The sequence below is a fragment of the Marmota flaviventris genome, chromosome 3 (assembly GCF_047511675.1).
Source record: "Marmota flaviventris isolate mMarFla1 chromosome 3, mMarFla1.hap1, whole genome shotgun sequence".
NCBI classification, from domain to species: Eukaryota; Metazoa; Chordata; class Mammalia; order Rodentia; family Sciuridae; genus Marmota; species Marmota flaviventris.
The window spans coordinates 5174358-5180634 of NC_092500.1; positions in this window are offsets into that span (position 1 = coordinate 5174358).

Here is a 6277-nt window from a genome sequence, read left to right on the forward strand (position 1 = left end):
GCGCTGGTGGCCTGGGGTTCTGGAGTGGCCACAGGGGCTGCAAGTTGGACCTGCCTCACCCAGGAGAGGTAAGAGGTCACTGCCAGTGGGTTGGTCCCCAAGTATTTGCCCAACACCTCCGACATGCTGGGTGCTCCACTGGGTTTCCCCAGGCAGAGCCTGGGAATGCAGGCGGGGGTCCCCGATAGGCAGCTTCTCAGTGCCCAACCCAGTGCCAACAGCCTGCCAGGCCCTGACCTCACATGTCTCGTCACCGACCCTCCCCTGCTCCCAGGGAGGGGAGCAGGTTCAGCACAGTTTATATGAGAACAGTGATGATCACGGTGGCAGTGGTGTTGGTGACACTGGTGTTGGTGACACTGGTGTTGGTGATGGTGGTGGTGATGGTGGTGATGGTGATGAAGGCCGTGACTGTAGCAATGATATCAGAGCATGTTATTGAATCTTATGTCAGAAACACTTCCAGCTCTGCAGATGGATTTTCCTTTTTAACTTTCAACCCTATGAAGAATGGACTCTTACGACTTCCGCTTGACAGACGCGGTACTGAGACTCGGGAGGTAAGTACTTGTGCAGGGCCCAGCACCAGGAGGCTGCTCCGTCCCAAGACTGAGTCCAGCACCGCTCTCTAACCACCGCACCACCCTCCACCCGGGGCTTCGACTCCCCTAAAACACAACCTCTGACCTCTTTCTTGTCCCCAGCGCTGAGCCCTGGGCCTGCCCACGTAGGTGAGGGAGATGCAGAAGGGCCTCGGCAGCCAGGGCAGGGTGGCGAGGGAGGGGGGCGGGGCCAGAACAAAGGAGCAGGCGACGGTCTTCAGATGAGGTCGTCCTCCTGGGTGATGAAAGTGCTCGTGGACACAAGGGGGGACCTGAGTAGCCACGTCCCTACGCGTGCTCCTAAGTGGGGGATCCAACAGAAAATCTAGACAGATGCGTGGACAGAGGGGCACCAATGGACACTAGAGAGGAGATGAGGGTATTCCAGAGACCGTGAGACGGACAGGCAAACCCACCGGCTCCCGGCCCGTCCCCTCAGGGGAGCCGCTCTCGGTGGCTTTTGCAGTGAACCTGCTCTTCGACTCCTTGCTGAACAGAGACAACGAGCCCAGCACCCCTGGCTGGGCACGTAGGTGCCCGGGGAAGGTCTGCTGGGGTGGTCCGTGCTCCACAGTTGGGACGACGTCAGAGCCTCCTGGGGGTCTCCGCCCCCCTCTTTCAGGAATCAGGGGCCGATCAACACGTGGACCAGCAGAAGACAGCGTGGGCTTCCTGGCCGCACATGTCCAGTTGGCCAGATGGTGGTCTTCTGTCGTCTGCTTTCCAACCAGCCGGCCCTTCCGGATCTGCTGCCCATCTCAGCCCAGGCCCCACTGAGGGAGAGGCCCCGAGTCCCCTGGACCACCTGCGCCCGGGGCTGAGAGGTGAGGGGGCCTGCAGCCCCCACCACCCACTCCCAGCCTCACAAGGAAAGAAGGCCGAGGAGGCGGGACGGCAGGGGTGGCCTTGGCCCGCTGCCAAGAGAGGGGGGCAGGCGCACCTTCTCCAGAGAAGCTGCCGCTCACCAGCCAACTCGGGCAGAAGAAAGAAAAATGCTCAGCACCATCTGTCCCCAGAGCGGGCTGCTGGGCCAGGCTGCCGGCAGCTCGCGGCCAGCCCCACTTTCAGAACCGACAGCTGCCCCTGGGCTATTTTGGGAAGCGCCTCAGCTCGCAGGCGCCGGCCTTCGAGGCATTTCCCGACACTCAGCTGTTGGCACAGCAGCCAGGCTGCCAGCTCCTCTGGCCCTGGACGCCTTCCAGCGCAGCCCACTGGAACCAGGCTGCTCCCGACTCCCCGAGATTCCCAACTGGAGCTGGGCTTCCCGGGCAGCGGGGAGAGCGAGGCGAGAGCCAGGGCCACAGCGGTGGATGGTGGATGGGGCTTCCTCCCCCTCCTCGGGCTCCTTTGCAGAGCTGCCTCGTCTCCCCCAAGGACTGGACCCCCCTAGGAGTCCATCTTCCCCTGGCCACCCTCTCCCCACTCCTTTTGTGAATAAGTCCCTGGTGGGTGACGTGGGGGCACCTTGGGCACAGATGACAACATCAGGCAACATGGGGTTTTCGAGGCAACTAAAAGCAGTTTGGAAAGTTTGGGGCCGAGAGGGCGACAGCACAGTGGCAGGAAGGCCCCAAAGGCAGCAGCAGAGGCTGGGCCTGGAGGGCAGGAGCCAGGAGCCAGGAGGCTTAGAGCAGAGTGGCCGTGAGGTGAGGTCCCCAAGACAGAATTGCCCTAGCCCCTGGAGCCGCCCTGGAGTCAGAGGGGACAAGGCAGAGGGACCAGCAGCCTGCACTTCCAGGGGCAGGAGGAGGGCACAGAGCTGCAGAGGTGACTGGGACAGAAAGGACGGGATCAGGTGCCCAGGTAGGGAGGAATGGGGACAGGATCCTGGGGGCAGGGTGGCCAGAGGCAGGGACAGAGCCGCAAGGGGAGGGCCAAGGTGAGCTCAGAGCTGAACGTGAGGGTTGGGGGGCCCAAGGGGAGCTGTGCTCTGGGCAATGGGGGCTTCAGAAGCAGAACGGGGGCTTCCTGGGCTGGGCGGGAGGGAGGGAGGGGGAGGTGGCTCCTCGTGGAGACCAGCTTCAGTGTTGCAGGACGGAAAGCCTCATGGGGATGGCGGTGGGGACTGCAGTGGGGACAGCTGCAGGATGATAGGAAGGCGCTTAGTACTGATGAACTAGACAGCAGAGTGGTGTGTTTTGTGTTGTGTGTATTTTATCATTTTAAAAAATGGAAGATGAAGAAACATGGGGCTGGAGCTGGGGCTGGAGACGGGGCTGGGGACAGGGCTGGAGACGGGGTGGAGATGGGGCTGGAGACGGGGTGGAGACGGGGTGGAGATGGGCTGGAGATGGGCTGGAGATGGGCTGGAGACGGGGTGGAGATGGGGTGGAGATGGGGTGGAGATGGGGCTGGAGATGGGGTGGAGATGGGGCTGGGGACGGGGCTGGAGACGGGGCTGGGGACGGGGTGGAGATGGGGTGGAGATGGGGTGGAGATGGGGCTGGAGATGGGGTGGAGATGGGGCTGGGGACGGGGCTGGGGACGGGGCTGGGGACGGGGCTGGAGACAGGGGTAGAGATGGGCTGGAGATGGGGCTGGAGATGGGGTGGAGATGGGGTGGAGATGGGGCTGGAGATGGGGTGGAGATGGGGCTGGAGATGGGGTGGAGATGGGGTTGGAGATGGGGTGGAGATGGGGGTAGAGATGGGGTGGAGATGGGGTGGAGATGGGGCTGGAGATGGGGTGGAGATGGGGCTGGAGATGGGGTGGAGATGGGGCTGGAGATGGGGTGGAGATGGGCTGGAGATGGGGTGGAGATGGGGTGGAGATGGGGTGGAGAAGGGCTGGAGATGGGGCTGGAGATGGGGCTGGAGAGGGGCTGGAGATGGGGTGGAGATGGGGCTGGAGATGGGGTGGAGATGGGGCTGGAGATGGGGTGGAGATGGGGGTGGAGATGGGGTGGATATGGGGTGGAGATGGGGTGGAGAAGGGCTGGAGATGGGGTGGAGATGGGCTGGAGATGGGGTGGAGATGGGGTGGAGATGGGGTGGAGATGGGCTGGAGATGGGGTGGAGAAGGGCTGGAGATGGGGTGGAGATGGGGTGGAGATGGGGTGGACATGGGGTGGAGATGGGGTGGAGATGGGGTGGAGATGGGGTGGAGATGGGGCTGGAGCAGGGGTGGAGATGGGGTGGAGATGGGCTGGAGATGGGGTGGAGATGGGGTGGAGATGGGGTGGAGATGGGGCTGGAGATGGGCTGGAGATGGGGTGGAGATGGGGTGGAGATGGGGTGGAGATGGGGGTGGAGATGGGGTGGAGATGGGGCTGGAGACGGGGCTGGAGACGGGGTGGAGACGGGCTGGAGACGGGCTGGAGATGGGGTGGAGATGGGGCTGGAGATGGGGTGGAGATGGGGCTGGAGATGGGGTGGAGATGGGGCTGGAAATGGGGTGGAGATGGGGCTGGAGATGGGGTGGAGCTGGGGCTGGAGATGGGGTGGAGACAGGGAGTGAGCAGCAGGATGAGAGACAGGATTGTAGGCACAGATGACGTGAGGAAAGGCAGGTGGCCTGGGAAGGGCCACACACATGCTCCAGGAAGGCAGAGGAAAGGAGCCTAGAGGAGGTCAGGGGAGAAAGTGAGGAGAAGCAAGGGGTCCCGTCCATGGGGCCTGGCGGGGGCAGCTGGGTGAGCCTGGCCCTGGTGACACAAGGGCTGCCTTCCAGCCAAGATGGAACAACAGGGCTGGATCCACCTCCCCACTGGGAGTCAGAATGTCCCTGAGCAGGGGTCTCAGGTGCTGGACAATAGGCAGAGCAGGAGGGCCACCCCCAAGAGGTGAAGGAATGAGCTGCCCCGTCCACTCACTGCCTGGGAGAAGCCCAGTTGCTGCACGGAGCTGAGCAGCCCAGAGTCGAGGTGAACTGGAGTGTGGGAGCCAAGGAACTCTGTCCAAGGGGCAGAGATTAGAGACCAGGCTCTGGAGAGAGAAGCCCACAGACCGGCAGAAGTTCCCCTGAGTCTTTGGCCAGGTGCGATCTGCACATGGAAAACTTTCCCAGCATGTGGTACTCACAGGAAAGGAGTGAGTGAGCAAAATGATCCCCAAGCTCAGGCAGCGCTTACGTGTGATTCCACCACCAGAGGGAAGAGACCTTCTAGCACATGGGACTCGGAAGAGGTGCAGGTAAGTATTGCCTCTGGGACCAAAGAAGTCCTAGACTCAGGTCTGTTCTGCATTCACCCTGACGCAGCGTAAAGGCCAGCCTCAAGAGGATCTGACTGATTCCAGACGACCTAACTGCACCCAGAACACACGGAGAGAAATATTTAAAAAGAAATCCAAGGCTCGATGTGTAAACTTTCCCAATGTCCAGCATCCAGCTAAAAATTACCAGACTTGCAAAGCATTAGGGAAAGATGAATCATGGCCAGGAGAAGAATCAATCAAGAGAAAGAAATCCAGAAACAACACAGATGACAGAATTAGTAGACAAGGATTTTAACCGTGATTATAAATAGACCTCACATGTGCTCAGAGGTGGACGGACTTATGAGAGGGATGAGGAGTGGAAGGTGTTTTAAGGACCCCAATTTTATTTCTCAAGAGGACAAAACACAATTTATGAAATGAAAAATATAATGGATGGAATTAAATCAGAGTACGTGCCACAAAAAAAAGGAAAGAAAGAAAGAAAAGAAAAACAAAAAACCAAAAAAAAAAAAAATGGAAACACAGCAATAGAGACCACCCAAAATAAAACCCAGAGAGAGAAAAGACAGTAAGTAAAAAGAAGACAGGCCTGGGGTGTGGTGGGGAGCGTGCCTAGCAAGTGTGAGGCTCCAGGATTGATCCCCAGCACCACAAAGAGAAGGAGGAGGAGGAGGAGGAGGAGGAGAAGGAGGCAGCATTCATGATTTGTGGGACAGTATCAAGCTAACTAACAAATCTGTACTTGGAGCCCAAGGAGGAGAAGATCGAGACAGGAGAAGTAGTGGCCAGTCTCTTCTCAAATTTTAGGAAAAACCATAAACTCACTGACTCCAGGGCAAACCCAGAACATAAGGAACACAAACAACCTCACCCCAGACACACGACCACACTGCTGAAAACCAGCGACAAAAAGAAAATCACAAAAGCAGCCATAGAAAAAAGACAGAGGAGAGTGACGGCCGACTTCTTCCTGAAAACTATGCCAGTCGGACGACACAGGAGCAGCGTCCACGTTGTCAAGGTGTCGAAAGAAAAAAGTGCCCACCTAGAATTTTATATCCAGAGATATTATCTGTCACAACTGAATCTACTTCTGCAGGAACCAGAGTTCAGGAACAGCAGACGCACTACAGGAAGTGGCAAAGGGAGGTGGGGCCCCTAAATTCCTATGAAACACTGTGGGGTGGGGTCCAGGTCACAAGTGCTCCACCCTCATAAGGGATTTATCCTCTGGATTATCCTCCCAGAGGGTAAAGGGGCTTGAGGCTGCGAATTCCCTGTCTTTCTCGTACCCGGCTACTTTTCCCTTCTGCCTTTCACCATGTCATGAAGCAACAAAAAGCCTCCTTGCCAGACAGAATCCCCTTCACCTTGGGCTTCCCAGACTCCAGACCATAAGAAATAGGTCTCTCCTCTTTACCAATCACCCAGTCCCGGGTCTTCTGTTACAGTGACAGAAAATGAACTAAGGCAGAAATCCTCAGCAGGAGGAAAATTTTATCAGATGCAGAGAAAAAC